The sequence below is a fragment of the Vidua macroura genome, chromosome 1, assembly GCF_024509145.1.
Source record: "Vidua macroura isolate BioBank_ID:100142 chromosome 1, ASM2450914v1, whole genome shotgun sequence".
Classification (NCBI taxonomy): domain Eukaryota; kingdom Metazoa; phylum Chordata; class Aves; order Passeriformes; family Viduidae; genus Vidua; species Vidua macroura.
Window position 1 is genome coordinate 112,624,529 of NC_071571.1, and position 17,111 is coordinate 112,641,639.

The window sequence follows — 17,111 nt, forward strand, 5'->3', positions numbered from 1 at the left end:
CAATTTCTTGTGAGCAAAAGCTGTAGAACAGAGAAACAACAACAGAGTATGGTGGAGTGTGGTTTGACTTCTAGATGACTGGTCTGGGCTTCCTGTATGTTGAGTACCATAAGATGTACCTTTTCAGGTGGCGATTCCTGCCACCCAAGGACAGCAATTAAAGGGAGGTAAGAAGAATTGTTTTCTGGAAGGGCTTGCTAATGACTGCACTAAACAGTCTTTACTAAACTAAAGTCTAAATGAATAGTTTGGAAAAAAGTTGCATCCTTTATTTTTAAAATCTACATTAATCCAACATGTCCTGTGTGTCTTTCAGTGAATGAACCAGTATCCAAATCTTCATTTTTTCATGGCGTTTGTGTCAGGTAATAAGTACTGTTTCCTCTCCTGGGAAACGGTGCTGGGTTTGTATTTATCCTAGCTAGTGACAATGCTGTACTACTGTCTTCTATAAAATAATTAGCAGAAATGCTGATTCTTTGAGATGTTCTCTAGGAATGAATTAGGTATATATTCACAGACAAAGCTATTTGCAGGACACTTCACTTTTCTCCCAGTACTGAGGTCTACTGGACAATCTTTTAGCTTCAAATGACTCTTTAGAAAAATAAAATGTTGGTGACTCACTCTGTCCACATTTTCTTCCAAATGTAGCCATGTCTGAAAGCTTTTAACAAGCACATTGAATGCTGGGTATAATCTAACTGTGTTTATCATGAGAGGAAAAATTGCCAGCAATGCAGTAGGAGGAAATAAAAACAATCTGTGACATTATGGATGACTTCTATATGTACCACAGCAGATAAAACAGAAAGGAAGAAGCCATAAAGTTTCCCATGGTATTCCAATTAGATGACAAGCCCATGGAAAGAATTATAACTGCTTTCCTGGTTCAGAATGAGGTTCTATTCACTTGAAGGACATATATATACACATTTATATATATATAAAATTTCATTTTACTCCCACTCCTTTTTTTCTCTCCAAGCACATTAAAGAAAGTTTCTGGATAACCTGATCACAGACTATACCAATACTCTAAAGCAAAATACATAGCATCACAACTTGGTAAGGATTTTATAGCTAGACACTTTACAGACTGCCAAGTTTTAGCCTAAATCCTCTTAGACATAGTCTTAATAGGCTGATATATATCTCAAATAGCAGATGTAGTTGCTAAGCTGCTCTCCATCATATTTAAAAAGTCATGACAGCCAGGTGAAGTCTTCAGTGAATGGAAAAAGGGAAACTTCATACCCATTTTTAAGACGGATACAAAGGCAGACCCCGGCAACTATCATGGACAGTGGGTTTGTAACCTCAGCGAGTTTGTGGATGACGAAAAGCTGAGTAGTGCTTGAGGGAAAGGATGTCATCCATAGGGCCCTGGGCAGGCTTGAGGAGTGGGCCACTGTGGACCTCATGAAGTTCAATGAAGTCCTGCACCTGTGCTGGGGTAATCTCTGGCACCAGTACAGACAAGGTAATGAATGGACTGGGAGCAGCCCTGCAGACTTGAGGATATTGGTTACACAAAAAAATCTGATGTGAGCTGGCAATGTGTAATTGCAGCCCAGAAAGCCAGTTGTATCCTGGACTGCGTAAAAAGAAATGTGCCCAGCAGGTTTACTCTGCTCTTGTGAGACCTCACCTGGCACATTGCATCCAGCTCTGGAACACTCAGGACATGGCTCTCTTGGAGCAGGTCCAGAGAAGGTCCACAAAAATGATCAGATGGCTGGTACACCTCTCCTGTTAAGAAAGGCTGAAAGAGTTGAGGTTGTTCAGCCTGGAAAAAAGAAAGCTCTGGGGACACCTTGTTGCAGCTTTTTAATACTTAAAGAGGCTTATAGGAAAAATGGAGAAAGAGTTTTTGTCAGGGCCTGTAGTGATATGAGAAGGGTCAACAGTTTTAAACTGAAAGAGAATAGGTTTAGATTGGACATAAGGAAGACATTTATTACGATTAGAGTGCCTCATCCCTGGCAGTGTCCAAGCACAGGTTGGATGGAGCAACCTGGTCTAGTGGAAAGTGTCCCTGCCCCTGTCAGGGGGTTGGAACTAGGTGATCTTTAGGTCCCTTCTAGCCCAGACTACTCTATAAGTATATGATTCTATGTCCATGGTCTCTCCAGCATACTTCTTGGATGCTCTCTTACCTTGTTATCCTCTCAAACAAATGAAGCTTCACCATTCAGCCACCTTAGACCTCTGGGATTTGGACTGATTCCCAGCTCTCTTATAGCTTGGGCATCCCAAACCCTGAATAGTGACTCAAGGGATTTCTGGTCTGCCTCTTAAAGTAAAAAATATAATTATTGAAACAAATTATGAGGCCTAACATGAAGCCTTTGTAGGAATTCCGAGCCTTAGATCTTGTTACTTCACCTAGCATGGGAAATACGCAGATTAAGACAAGACAGTAAAAAAAATTAGTGCCTTTACATGTTACCTTATCTCTCCTCGTTGCTTCTGAGCATCCTTGAAACTTTAGCAGAAGTTCTTGAGCAGAAATTCTACAGAAAGGTGTCTGACAATGAACTTTTCTTTCCGTGTGTTTTCCCTGTAGACCAAGGTTTCTCTTTCTTTTTTCTCTCTGACTGATCCTGCAGCTAACAAGATGCTGCAGGAGCCTGCCTATTTGCTTCTTTAGTCTTTTATCTCACTGACCACACAGTTTATGTAAGGCTCTGCTGTTTTTAAGTTCCACTTATTTACTACACTTTAGTAGTATTTTTATCTTCAAATGCCTACACCCAGATGTCATTTTGCAGAGACTGTCCTCTTCCTCTGGTTGTGTCAGCTTGGCTGAGGGTTTGCTGCTCTGGGAAAGCGTGGGTGACACAGTTACATTTGTGCCAGGTCCTGCATCTTTGTTCAGTATTATTCTGAAAGATCACAAGATGCATAAACTGTGTATTGCTGGATTCCTCAAATCAAAAAAGGGACAGGGGTTAGCTATGTAGGAACTGGTAGCTAGCATGTATTTATAAACAGGTGATAAATTATATTTGTGTATGCAGAGTGAAAGATTTGGATAACTAACAGCTTGCTTAAATGCCACATAAATTTGGATCCTTCTTCAATGGAAACTGAAAAACCTTTGGTAAACAGCACCTGGTTGGTAGCAGAGAGGAAAAGTGACAGGCTCAAGAGAACTTTTGATTTTAGGTCCTCAGCACTGGTACTGTCAAAGTGTGGATCTTCTCTTACTTAGTTCTTCATCGGTGTTAAGGATGATAAGACCTTCTGTGTTTGATCATCTTGTTGATTCCTCTTACAGGTCTGAATAATATCCCTAGGCAGAAAATATGTTACACATTGAATGGAGAAGCAAAAACATCCCTTAGATGAGCAAGGTGCGGGGCAGCATTAAGGTCCAGCTCCACAAAGGAATGTGACTCCTACCTGCTGCAGAAGTCAGTGGGTACATTGAGAAGGTACATTATCTACACGCTGACTGTGAAGACATCTCTGTAAATACTGTTACGTACAAAACTGGTGGAAGTGAGACCTGCATCTTCAGTGGTATTTCACTGCTTAATTTGTATTTAGGCACTGTCATCTCTGGATGCTCTGCTTCCTATGGAGCAGGGAGGCTTAAGATTTGTTTTCTTAATACTCATTATATTTTTGGAACCTCATTGATCACCCTGCCTGTTTTATTCTGTGCTCTGGGTGATAAGGCTCCAAACACAGCTGTATCTAGTGCAGGGCTGCTACAGTGCACTATGATTTCCAGCTACATTGCACACCACTGTAAACACCCCCCTTATAAAATCTGGTTCACTGGAACACTCAAAGCTGCTGGCTGCCAGGGAATGTTCCTTAATGAGGGTAAGGAGTACTTGAACACATCTATGACTTGGCAACCCTTCCTGCTTTTTATAAGCTACTATACACTTCAGAGAGAAAATATCTTAGAGGCTACTTTTTAATGGGACAAGTTTACTTAAGAGCTGAGTGGAGTTGGTGCCAGTAGTTCTGTTTTGTTCTAGCTTAATATTGGCCTTGTCAAAATTCTTATAGTGTCTCCTGGGTGTTTCTGTATTGCATACCATATAAAGTTGGTTTTGGGAGCCAAGAATTTTGGCTGGAATATATATTACAGTGGTCTCATTATATTTTTCTAAAGTGTATCAGAGGTGGCCCTATATTAAAGATCCTTGGAGCAAGGCTGATTTCTTTTCTTTCTCCCTTCTGGTTTTGCCTTAGCCCACACTGCAGACATTGGATCCAGAATTTGAGCCAACCCAAGTTTGAGGATTATTTGGGATCCAAGGTCTCGGTTTGGCCTGTAATAAAATTTGGGTAATTAGTGATTTTTTTTTTTTTTAGATGATACCTTGGATTTTGAAAATCACCAGACTTTTGGGAGGGTGCTTTTGGTTTGGGCTTGCACTAGCAACTACTACATGAAAAGATTCCTTTCTCGTCTTGCTGACATAAGTATTCGCTCAAAGACAGCTTGCTAGCATGGTGCAACATGTGGTGCATCCTGTCTGGCCTCTGAGAAGATGTGTGTTTTATGGTTGCTTGGTGCTTTCTTACTGACAGACATCATTAGGTGGTGGACTTGGCAAAGTTTTTGCATTAGAGGGCATCCAGCCCATCTTTTCTAGAGTGTTTGTGGGGGAAGCTGGATCCTTTTCTGGTTGCACAAAGGAAACAGGGAGCTGCTGTAACAAGGCCATGCTTTGTCTCGGGAGAATCCTGGCTACCATAGAAAAGATGGAGAGAAGGTGTTGAGATGTGGGTGAGATTTGTTAAAATTATGTTTGGGCTTTAAGCCTATGTCAGGTTTAAGAAAACCATTTTTATTCTTTTTTTTTTTTTTTGCCTATTCTCCTGTGCTGGGTTTTGAGTTTGGTGTGATCCCATTACCCGAGAAGCAGCTGTATGAGCCATAACCAGTGGAATTGAACCCCTGACAAAAATACTGTGGCAGAACCAGGTGCTGCTTTGTGTGCATGGAAGAGCAGCAGTGCAGCCTTGCCCTGGTTTCAGTGTGGTGCAGTTGGTGGTGCCCATGTAGGATGGGTGAAAGGATTCATTGCTCCCTCCTGTACCTAGAGCAGCTCACTGTGGGATAGTGCAGTGTGTCTCCCTTCATGATCCTCTTAACCTGGCCAGGGGCTGATGCCAACTTGCTTCACTGTACACCAGCTTTCAGACTGTGCTTGCAACCAGGTTATCCAGAACTTCTCCTAAAAGCAACAAAACAAAGCAAAGAGTTGATGCACATGAATCTGTGTGAAGAAGGTTAATCTGAACGTGAAGGGAAGGTAAACTTGAAGCTGGGCAGAGTTGCTGGTTTATATTAATCCAAATATTTATGTTATGGAGGCATGCTTTTTTGACAGGTGGTGGTAAACAAGGCTACTTAGCTCTGTAGTTTTCAGGAGACCTGATTTTCTCTCTTCACAGGAGTTTTGGAAAAAACCCCAAAACTCAGTGACACTGACAGAGCTGCAAAGATGAACTAATGGGCTTATTCAGCTTTAATCTTCAGAGAAGACAGAGACTGTTTTCTACTGTTAAATTTCTCCCCAATTTCCAAATTTTTCATGAAGTTATTTCAATGTCCAAGTCCATTAGGAAAAAAAAGTCACATGCAAGCAGCTTTGTAATATTATGTGAATATTCAAAAGAGACAGGGAGAGGAAGGCTATATGGAGGGAAGCAGGTGCTGTTCTGGGAGTTCTGTTTTCAGGCCTGCCCCATTTTCTCACGTTGCTTTGGCCAAACCAATTCATTTTTCAATCTTCTCAGTTACAGAGGGGAAAACAATGCCTCTATGTCTCATGTGGCTTTCAGTGTCTGATGTCTTTGCCAAGTATTGTCAATTTCTGAAACAAAAGGCCTTATGTAAAGACAAAATTTCATGTAAACTCTAGAAAATGATTTTTTACCTGCTCTCATTTTGACTATTTAATTAAGCTACTACCTAAAGGTACTACATGAATCAAAATGATTTTATCTATTTAGATTGGTGAAATCATATAAAGAAGCCCAAGATTCCAGCTGCATTACTGTTTATTTTTAGAGCAGACTCTGAACAAATGAAACAAATTGCCTTTCCCATCCTAGAGTAAATACCAACAGATACAACTCTTAAGCTAAAAGAAACTTTTCCCAATCTCAGCCATTCCCTTTCCTAAAATGTCCAGGATGAGAGCTGGCACTGTGCCCTCCAGGTTTGGAGCTGCAGGCTTCCACAGAGCGGTGGGTGAGGAGCAAGTGTGGAGCTGGCTGAGGTCAGGGATTGGAAGGGCTGGAGGGATTTGATTGGAAGGGCTGGAGACTGAGTTACAGCATACTGCTGACCTACTGCCCTTGGAAGTGCACTGGTACTTACAGCAGTCCTCACAACCAAGGATATACAATAGAAGTTACGAATACAGGGATAGTGAAGATGAGCCAACAATCTGTCGGATTGAAATCCTTGAAGGACCTCGTAAATACTTTAATGTTTACACAGGGCCTGTATATTTTCACAATTACCTTTCCATGAGCCCAAAATGTTTTAACACTGGAATGTTTTCAGGCTTTAAGAAGTTATATTTTCTGATACATCTGAAAACTGCAGGCTCAGCTTCTCTATTGGCCCATTTTTTTCTCATGAAAAATTAAAGCTGGATTCCTTTTTACCACCAAATATGCAGAATGTAAATGGTGAGTTCTACCAAAGTTATGTATTGATTATGATCACAGTGTGGTAAGAAGAAAATGGTTTGAATTTACACGAGAATGTTGTAACATAAATTGGCAAAAAGATGCATCTACAGTATTAGCCTCTATTATAATTAAGAAGTGATGAGAAAAATGACTTTTCTGTAGAGAGATTTTTGAGAGAAAGAAACCTATAAGAAGTTTGAAAGGTTTGAAGCAGTTCTTTAAAACCTCAGGGTGAAAGTTTGGAGGCATGAAGACATAGATCAAATATAGGGAATTTTGAAGCAGCTGAGTGTTCCTCTGGTTTCTGTCACAAGGCGCTTCTCTTTTCTGTCCAAAACAAAGTTCCTGTTAGAGTGTGAATGGGACTGTCATGGAGCTGGCACACCTGCTGCATGTATTAGACATGCAGTGACAATGGATTGGTACTTAATATAAGGCTCTGGCTCTTGCTGTGAGGTCCATTGTGAATCGGCTGTAAGGTCCGTAGTGAGTGTAACACAGATCCCTTTTGGCTCATGGACAAGACTTTCTGCCTGATGTTGAGAGAGGGATAACAAATCCACAGTGACTTTTGGTGGTGTTTTCTATTTCTGGGGAGTCCTGAGAAACCAAAAGAAGTGACTTCTGCACACTTTCTGCAGAAGGAAAGGCGCTGAAGCAGCATCTGGAACTAATAACCTGTGTTTCACAGCTCACTGGTGGGCAGCAAGGGAGCCGCTCTGGCTCCAACAGGCCCTTACGTAAAACCTGCACACAGTGATTTTCAGCTGTGGGAAATTTGAAACGGCTTCTGCTGGCCCAGTGAGGAGGAGACTACCTGACTCCCTTTTGGTTCACCTGGGACGACAGGCTCCCTGCAAGGGCATCACCGCAGCCTTCAGATGTGGTAGCACGCAGGTGGAGCATGCACATACACACGCAGGGAAATCACATCCAGCCATCAAATGGGGTATTCCACTAATTGGAAAGTCTGTTCTGGTGTCTGGCCACCATTTGGCAGATACTGACAGTTTCCACTTAAAGCCAGCCAACCTCACCAGAAAGCCAGCTGTGCGGCTGATCTCATGAAGATGTCATTGAACAACTGTTTGAACTCCTTCAAGAAATGGTGGGTCTGATTCGAGGCAGGCTGGAATCCCCTGGGGGTCTTTGCTGGATGTGGGAATACAGACATCCACTGACGTAATAGTTACACCTCAGTGTTCCTGAGTTGCATGTAAGGCTATTATCTTCATTCCGGCACTGGGGACTCCTTCCAAGTTCACCTTAAGCTGAAATGGAGTCTCTTTGCTGTTCACATGTATGTCACTTTTTCTGTTCCTATGAGCGTTGCTATGTCCTCATAAATATTGGTAGGTTGTCATAATGGTTGCCATGATGAAAAGACTTATTTATTAAAAAAGAAGAAACAGATGGCACAAAATGCTTCAATGAATTTCAGCATGTTTCAGAAATGAAATACCCCTTTTAGAAATATCAGTTTTGTGAAGGTGTTAAATGCTATTTCACACAATTGCGAGGGAGGTTTTTATTTTATACACACAGTACACACTGTGTGTGCACAGAGCGACAGCAGAGGTAAGGCAAAAAAAAAAAAGGGCACAGAATGGAGTACTTTTATGAAAAGCCATAAAGAGATGCTGATCTCTTTTTAGTTTTATTAGTTGCTGCCATTGAATACATGGAGTTCTGACAGTAGGTGAATGGGACACGAAAGCCACGTTAGACAGAAAAAGCCCGAGGAAGCTGAATCCTGGTGTTGGGGAGAAAGAAGAAAGGAGAAAGAGAAAGCAAGTCATACACAAAAAAATTCTGTTCCCAGAATTGTAGGTGCATATATTGACCACATTTCACTGTAAATACAATGTCAGGTGCAGAGACAGCCACTTATTTCCTGGAAGAGCAGAAAGTGATACCAGCATCCAGGGTATTATTTTTAACAGATTCTGCACTTGTAGTGGAGGGTCCTTGCTGTAAGTCATAACTAAGAAAAAACATGTGCTGCACGTGAACGGTATGTAAGAAGCAGGGGGATTAGTTAAAGGATTTTTTTTTAATTATGAAAGTTTGTAGATGTTTGTATCTCAAAGTATTTTTATGAAAAATTATTTATGGTTCGTAATGTGAAAGAGCTATAGGAGGGATGTAATTCCTTTAGAAAAGGGAGTGCTGAAGTTTGAGGGGTTAAATGCCTTTCCCAAGGAAACTGATTGTACAGCTGGAAAGAGAAGTGCTTTTGCTTGAAATTCTGGTTGAAAATGTCAAAACCTTATATTTACTAGACTAGGGACAGGGTGTAATCTGTATCTCTAGGTAACTAATGTTGTGTTTTAATAACCTGACTACACTTTTCCACTACAAAGTGTCTGATTCTCAGAGGGATTGGGAAATTTGAAATATTTGTTATATTTTTTTTCCATCTGTGTTACTTTAGTTTACTTGTTTAGTAATCTATTAGACCTAAATCTTGATACCCATTTTGACTAAAACATCAGCTGATAATCTGTGCCTGATTATTAAAACAGATACAGCTGTCACTGTCCATTCCCAAATATTTTAAAGCTAGAATTTTTAATATAGTAGTTGGTGCTTTCTTGGACCAGGGAGAGTGGAAAAACTAAGGTGGCTGGTGCAGTACATCAGGGTGGAGGCCCTGAATGAAGCTTTTATAAAAACTGTCTCATAGGAGATTTCCTCTCTTCTTTCCAGTTTGGATTAGGGTTTTTGGCATATGTTTTTAAGAAACTCATCATGTCTTTGCATTCAAACTACAAAAGCCAGCTTAGTACTTTGTGAATTTCCCTTGGAAATTGCTCTGCAATGCTCCATCCAGAGAAGATGCATTTTCCTGTTTGTTTGATTGTAAGCAAGCTCACGAGGCATTTATTTTAGTGCTCAATTTACTCGCTTCTCTCACTTCTCTCTTCTCCATTCCTATGGAAGTTTGTTTGAAATATTTCTTTGAATTTAGATAGCTTGTACTGGTGTCTTTTTGAGAAATTACTTTCTTCACCTCTCGTTGGTTATAATGCCAGGGCAGATGGATTTAACACAAGCTTAACCCTTTTGTTTTTGGAAAAGATTAGTACAGGCTTAGATAATTTGGAAAATACAAGGATAGCTGAATAATTGGCATTCTTAATACAGTAATAATCAGCACTGTGTTCTAGGGTTAGCCCATTAGACATCAAGATAGCTAATCTGACATTGGATCCTTCTGTCTGTTTACACTTACACACATTCATATATGTTCTTTCTTGAGCTGGCTCTGCATTACTTGCAGGGGTCCTTCTCTCCTGACCATTCAGCTGAGCAGCTTGGCAGGAGGGTGTTTGCTACTGGTCTTCTGAGAGCCTGGGTGCTGCATCATGCCCTGTATCTGGGAGATCCCAGGTGAAGGCTCATAATCCCCACAGCTGAGATGAGAAATCATTTTGGATTCTCTGATGTTTCTACCAAAAGTAGGCTTTTACAGGTCATGTCTGCTGGATGCCACTCTTCAATGGCCACCGTGCAGCACCTTCTGTTGGACTTGCAGAGCTGATGAGACCAGATGTTTGCCAGACAGCTGCTTGTTGGAAATGAGACATTTCCTCACCTGCTACTAATCACATGGAGAAATGCCCAGTTCTGGACAGAAACACCAACTGAGCTTAGATGCCTTCGGGTTTGGGTAGAAGCAGTGAGCAGGCACTGTCAATAGCTCTGAATATTTAGATGCCTGTACTCCCCTAAATACTGACATGGCGAATGAAGGATTCTAATTACAATTTGTAATTTGTTTTTGGACTTGTAGTGTGAAAATTTAGTCAAGAACTATGAATTTTATATTTTTACCTATGGTTTTGCATGTGGTGAGTTGAGTCTGTAGTGGTTAAGTTGCTGTTTGTATAGTTCAAGCATGTGGATCCACTTCCATGATCCTTTGCCTCATTATCCCGAGGTCACATGCACATCCTAATTCATTTATTTGTAGCTAAGTGCCCTTGCATAAACAGCTGCATCTATACAAAGTGGGTAGAAGCTGCTGTTCTTCTAACTTAGTAGTATTTTATACTGATGGTGCTGGTGGGAAAAACTTCATAAGAATGAAGGGAAAAAAAGGTAAAGGAACAGAAAAGCAAACTCTTGGAAGAAAATTTCCAAACATTCAACATTTTCCCTATCTTCCCCACCCCTTGTCCTCCTTGCCCCAATCCCTTTTTTCCAAAACACAAAAACCTTTCTATCTCTGACCTTTCTTTCTTTTTTGTTCTGCAATTTTTCAAGCATTAGAGAGAGACAATTTACCATCAGATTATGAGACCTTGTGGAAATCCATTTTCCTTTAGTGTACAGTAGTTGTTAAACATATATAACTTTCAAATCCTCTCTGGGAAATAAGTGACAGAGAGACATTCAGCTAACCCAAACAACACATTTCACAGTAAGTGCTGTTCTACCAAAAGGCCTTTAGACTGAATAGCTAAATGTCCCCTCATTTCAGGATATTGAGGGAGCCAGGATCAGGGGATGCTGGGAACCTTGTTGTCTTACAGTCAATGTAAATATTTGTAGATATTCTGAAGGGAGTCTGAACCCTGCAAGCCTTCTGGCTCCTAAATTAACCATAAGGGTTTCTCACTTAGTTTAGTGTTCAACTAAAATAGAGACAGCGAGGAGTCATAGGCCTGGTCTGCCGTGCAAAGTTCCACTGAAGAGTGATTTTCAATAGAGCTAATTAAACAAAAGCACATCAGCAGCATGCATGCACTTACATCAAAGCACACAGAGATTTCATAGGTTTAATTTAACTTTAAATCAGCTTAAATGTGTCTGTTTCATGGGCTAGGACTGAGTGGAGCAAATCAATTTTAAATTTATTAAAGAGGTGTTCTTTTCCAGTGTAAGGAGGTCTTATAGGCTTTTCTGTTTCCCTTTATTGATCTCAATGGTATTCTATGAACATGCTAAAAAAACCTTTATTTTTAACACAGCTTACTTGCAAAATTACTGAATTCAGTTATTTGCACATGATTAACATTTTTGCAGTACATATGTACTATTCTGTTACATAGTGAGATCCATATTGGCATGTAATTTTTGGATAAGCTTTTTCATAGTTTGTTTTCACTAAATGTCTTGTTGAAAAGAAAATTGGTGGGCCTGTGACAAGTATGTAGAAATCTTTTTTATGACTTTTAAGGCAAGGAAAAAAAGAATTTGTATTTAAATGTGAGCAATTTCCTGTGATGTTGTGAGTTTGGTCACAATGGGGTAACCTTAAAGGTGGTAGTAAGAAAGCTAATATAAACAAACAAACTGTATTTATAATGTAGTAACAACTACAGGTCATCATAGGAGTGTGGCTTGTTCAATACTAGGATGAATATTCTGTTTTTCCAGCAAAATGAAATGTATTTTAAAAAAAAGAACTTTCTAGTCTCAGAAAATGCATGAATAGTGGAGAATAACTCTAATATTTGCCAATGTTCATAGCACATGTAAGTCATTTTAACATCCTCCAACCTGAGAAGTTCCCCTGAGCTAATGAGCCTGTCCTCTTCATTGCTCAAACTTCTGACCATACTCAGACAAAAAAACCACCACAAGTATTAATTAAGCAATCCCCAAAACATCCTCCTGAGAACTATTTATACAAGATGCAGTGGTCAGTCAGGGCAGTAAAACAGTGGTTTACAAGAAACCCAAATAAAACCTAGGGCTGTCCCGAGCAGCATGGCCTGTGGCGGGTCAATGGATAAACATTCTCCGTGCAGAAAGAAAAAAAGGGGAGAAACAGCCTAAAACAGATGAAGGAAAGTCTGTGAATAAATCCAAGCAAGCAGCATTGCCTGCGTTCTCATGCACCTTAATCCTTGTCATGTGTTTGAATTAGGATTATGCTTCTCTCCAACCCACCTTTAAGTCCTTTTAATCATTTGAAACTTACATAAAATATGGAATAAATCTATTTGAAGAAAAGTTCTCTTGTACTGCAGGTTGTCTAAGGAAACCTCCATGTTATGATTAGATCTGTTATGGTTAGATCCTTAACAATTTATTTCAGTGGGAAAACTTCCATTGAATTTAATAGCAACAGGGTCTGAACTACTTTTTCATGAATCATTTCAAGACAGTTTGCCATTCAGGAATATTGGCTTCTTACCAAATGGCTTTTTTTGTTAGATCATAAGGCAGATTGTCTTCATTCCATGTTATATCCAGTCCCATGGATGTGGTATTGAAAGGAACCTGAAACTTGGATATCATAACTTTGGTGAAATAGCCTCAGTACTTTAACACATTATGCTACTATAGTGAATTATGTTTTGGGAGAAAATGTTCTCACATATCCTATAAAAGAAAAATTTACACTGGATCCATTTTTGTAGTGTGGCTGCAGCTCTGTGTCTCTCTTTGAGGTAAATCTATTAAAGTAAGACAGGCCTAGTTGATAAAATCCAAATATAAGTACGCTGCATTATTCCATAAAAAGGCATTTCAAAACCAAGGTCTTTGTTGCATCAACACAAGCATGCAGCAGCAGTGGCACTCACCAGCTGGGCAAAGTGTCCTTTGGGAGGCATTTGGGCAAGCTTGTGGTTGTGAAGGTTAGCAAGGTTTTTGACACTGTTTTGCACCATATTCTTGATCCACTCTGTTCAGTCTAGAGGCTGAACAACCAGATGGTAAAATACCTGGTGGGGTGGTTTGCCTTAGAGGGTGCTGATTAATGCACTGCCTGGAGGCCGAACAAGGGAAGTACTGCAGGGTCTAGAACTGAACTGTTCACTAGAACTGGCCTGTTTAACATTTCCATAAATGACTTGGAGGAAACAGTGGAGTGTGCTTTCAACAGAACTGCAGATGTGACAAACTGGAATGGTCAGGGCTGGACCACTCATGCTGTGAGGCTGCACAACTGGGGCTTGCTAATGCTGGAAATGAGGTGGCTTTGGAGGCCCCTAACAGTGTATCCCCTCCTCCTCACCCCCACAGTTATGGGGGGCCATTGGGGACATGGAGCCATGGTCTCCACAACAGGGCATGATGGACAAGGAAAAATGGCACAAGTTGAAATGAGATGTTCATACTGGATATGAGGAAATACCTTCCCACCATGAGGACAGTGGGGTAGTGGCACAGGCTGCTCAAGGTGGTTGCACAGCCTTCATCCTTTGGAAGTCTTTAAGACCTGACAGGAGAAATGCACATCGTTTGAGGTCATAGTGGAGTCCACCTTCAGCAGGAGGCTGGTCCAGAGAACTGCTGAGATCCCTTCTGACTTGAACAATTCCTGATTCTTATGATCCTACAGGTGCAACTATAGTTTGTCTTGGTGTTTACCTGAGAAGCAATATATTGGTAAAGGCTTTCTTTAGCCAATTCTTTTTAAAGATGCCTTGGCCTTGTAATAGTCTGTCATAAAACAACTCTTTTGCCTGCTTGTTTCCTACACCCCCAAAGCAAAGTTATTCTTTACACCAACAGACAGAAGACTTTATGAAAGAAATGTCACTGATGATGAGCAGTGAATCAGCACAGTCCTCAGTGTGTTCTTACCTCTGCAAAAGCTCACTGAAGATAATGCAAGGTATAGAGTGGATGTAGGCAATGCACACACTTCATAATCCCAGACAAAACCAAGATCACAGAAGCATAAAATGAGATATCCCTCACATTTTTATAAGTGGCTGATTTGACAAAACAGAAAGATATTTCATAGGTTTCTGCGATAATGTGGAATATTTGCTTTCTGTGCAACAGAGAAAAACTGTTAAGTTATGAAGACTGAAAGTCTACACTCTGCTAAGAAATACACTCTAGAAATTGCTCTGTAGTATCCCATGTGGATGAAAGGGAAGCTGGGATGCCTTGGGAAGACACCATTGTTTAAGTTAGAGTGACACACTGAGACCTTTTCCCACAGTCCTCTGGTTCTTTATGTTAATAGCCTTAGTGACATCATTACCGTTCTCCTCCCTGGTTCTAGAATGTTCATGGTTCCTGTTCTCCCCATTGGATCACCGTTATGGACACTCCCCCACCATATCCCCATTGGTTGTTCCCCCCTGGTCCCGCCTTTGTGCCTCCTCTGATCGCTTCACCTACTGGCCCTCAGATTGTAATACCCCACCTACACCAGATTGTTTAAAAACCCTGGACCCTCCCCTGTTCGTGGCTCTCCTGTCCCTGAACCCCGTCAGCGTGCTTGTTGTTAAACGGTCACTGGAACTTCATACAGAGGGGCTCTCCTGCTTTTCTCCATCAGCCTACAATCTGCAACTGGCAGTGCGAGCGTCTGGTGCTTGTCTGGGCTATCCACCTTCCCTGGGGGTGATGCTCTTGGGAAGGTGGCTGTCTCGACAACATTGGCCATGCGGCCACATTGCTCGAATGAAACAGTATTTGCATTACTCTTATTTAAAAACCATTTGGGGTTTGTACGTAGTTCATGTGATTCAGGAAGTAGCTGTTATCCTTAATCGCGTTTTCACATTGTGCTAGATCTATCATATTCCTAGACAAAGCTTAGGGCCGGCAAATAGAGTTTTTTATCTGGCCTGTGAAAAAGAGGCAGAGGATAAGCAGGAATCTACTCATTTAGGAACAATGAAATTCCTTTGGTGGAGTGTTTTACACAATAAGCAGTCACAGTGGCACAATTCTGACAGTAGCTTGTCAGCATCTATGGTTCCCTTTGAGTTTCACCACTTATTAATTGGTAGAAGTCAATGAGGTTAAGAATGAAGAAAACACATCTCTTGGGGATTTAAAAATTTTGTTTATTCTGCACCCAGTCACTTTGATTTGCAAGGTAAATTACTTCTCATTTTAACTCAGAAACAAAATGCGGTTCAGAGAGGTTAATTTTTTTCCATAAATTGGTGGTTTTGGTCCCTTGAAATGTGGCTCTGTAATAAGATGATGTTCCAAATTTATATTGCCTGCAGTCTGTTTCATATAACTGGGGATGGGTATGATGTGTTTTGATGCACATAAGACTATTTTTTGGGGGGGGATTAATTTAAATCCATCCCAGTTTAGAAGAAGAAACTTCCTTCAGCTTTGTAGGTACCATGTATGAAGTGCATTGTCTTCTCAGCTCATTTACTCTTAGACAGGTGGTCATATAACAAACCATCAGAATAACTGGCTTGAAAAAACAACCTTGTGTCTGTCAGGAGGGAGGACAAGAATTAGTAACATATGGAAAGAGTTACTTTTACCACAGGGATGAAAGGTACCATGGTAAAACAGGATGTGGGCAAATGTATGCTCCAGTTGTCTCTGTCTGTGGTTTGTGTCAGCCTGTTTCTGACCAGGAGCTTCTGGCTTATGGTGTGTCCAGATGATAGTCAGAATAATTATTTTTTTTTTTTTTTAATAGAAACTATGAAACAAACTTATAACTAGAGCAGTTCATTGATTTCAGTTGTAAGATTCTGGCCTACTATAATTCCATAGAAATGACTCTTAAATTTTGCAGAAAGTATCTTTATTTTCCATGTCACCCAACTGTCAGAAATAAGGGGTACACATGTCTTTCAATTTTGTATGTTCATATTTCCTGAAGCTTTGCCTGGAACCTGAAAATTATTAGAAAATACTGTAAGAATCTCTATATGATTTGTGAACTATCTTTGAAAGGGCAATTTTTCTAGCTGCTACCGCTGCAAAGAAAACAACCCTATTGCAATGATAAGCATAAGCATGAGTTTCTCCAAAGTGCTTAACTTTAATCTATTTGATATCATCCAGAATTCCAGAGGATTTCAGCTCAGATTAAAAACCTTTTTTTACCATGAAAAGTCATGCAAATTGATAAGTGGGTCTTAAGACATCCTGCCTAGGATGACCAAGTCATGCATATAGTAGAGTTTATCACGTATCTCACACAAAGCAAGGCAATGCTTGATAAGCACTTTTATTGGGTAATTACATTTTTTTTTACATTTGCAAATAAAGCAGATTGATTTCCATCTTGAAGTAATTTACTAACACATTATAAACTCGTCAAATGCTAACGTGGTGCAGTATGCCATTTCCTGTTTACTAAGTAATCCTTTGGCCATCTGCTTTGTGTCTTTCAGGTTGAACCTGGAATTGCTCTCTGCCAGGGACTGTCATGGAGCCTGGCGTCAGAGCCCTCCACCTGAAGGAAAACATTGCCTCCTTGGCTTGACTTCTTGCAAATACAAGCCACAGCCAATTCCCAGTGGTTTGCAGGCCCAAGCCAGAACGTGCAGAGGTGTTCCAGGGAACTATTAAAAGGTAAAAATGCTATCAAATTGATGTCATGCGATGTTTCTGGCTGTTTATCAGATGATTTTTTTTTCTTTAAGCATCTGTTTGTGAAGATTATTTGATATGCATATGAAAATTGTTCTTACTTTCTTTAACATGAAAAGCAGGTGTCCTTTAAAGAAAGGACCCAGGTCATTTCTGCC

The 17,111-nt window shown here is 40.4% G+C and overlaps 1 long non-coding RNA gene and 1 pseudogene across 1 annotated transcript; one reads left to right on the top strand and one right to left on the bottom strand.

Moving 5' to 3' along the window:
* The window catches only part of LOC128808454 (chloride channel protein B-like), a 92,997-nt pseudogene that overhangs the window by 37,762 nt on the left and 38,124 nt on the right, over positions 1-17,111 (top strand).
* On the bottom strand, positions 8,323-14,553 carry LOC128806387 (uncharacterized). The gene is made up of 4 exons (XR_008436806.1): positions 14,224-14,553; positions 13,772-13,855; positions 12,827-12,918; positions 8,323-8,431 (listed from the first exon to the last, which is right to left on the bottom strand). It is a non-coding gene; the product is annotated as an uncharacterized LOC128806387 (long non-coding RNA).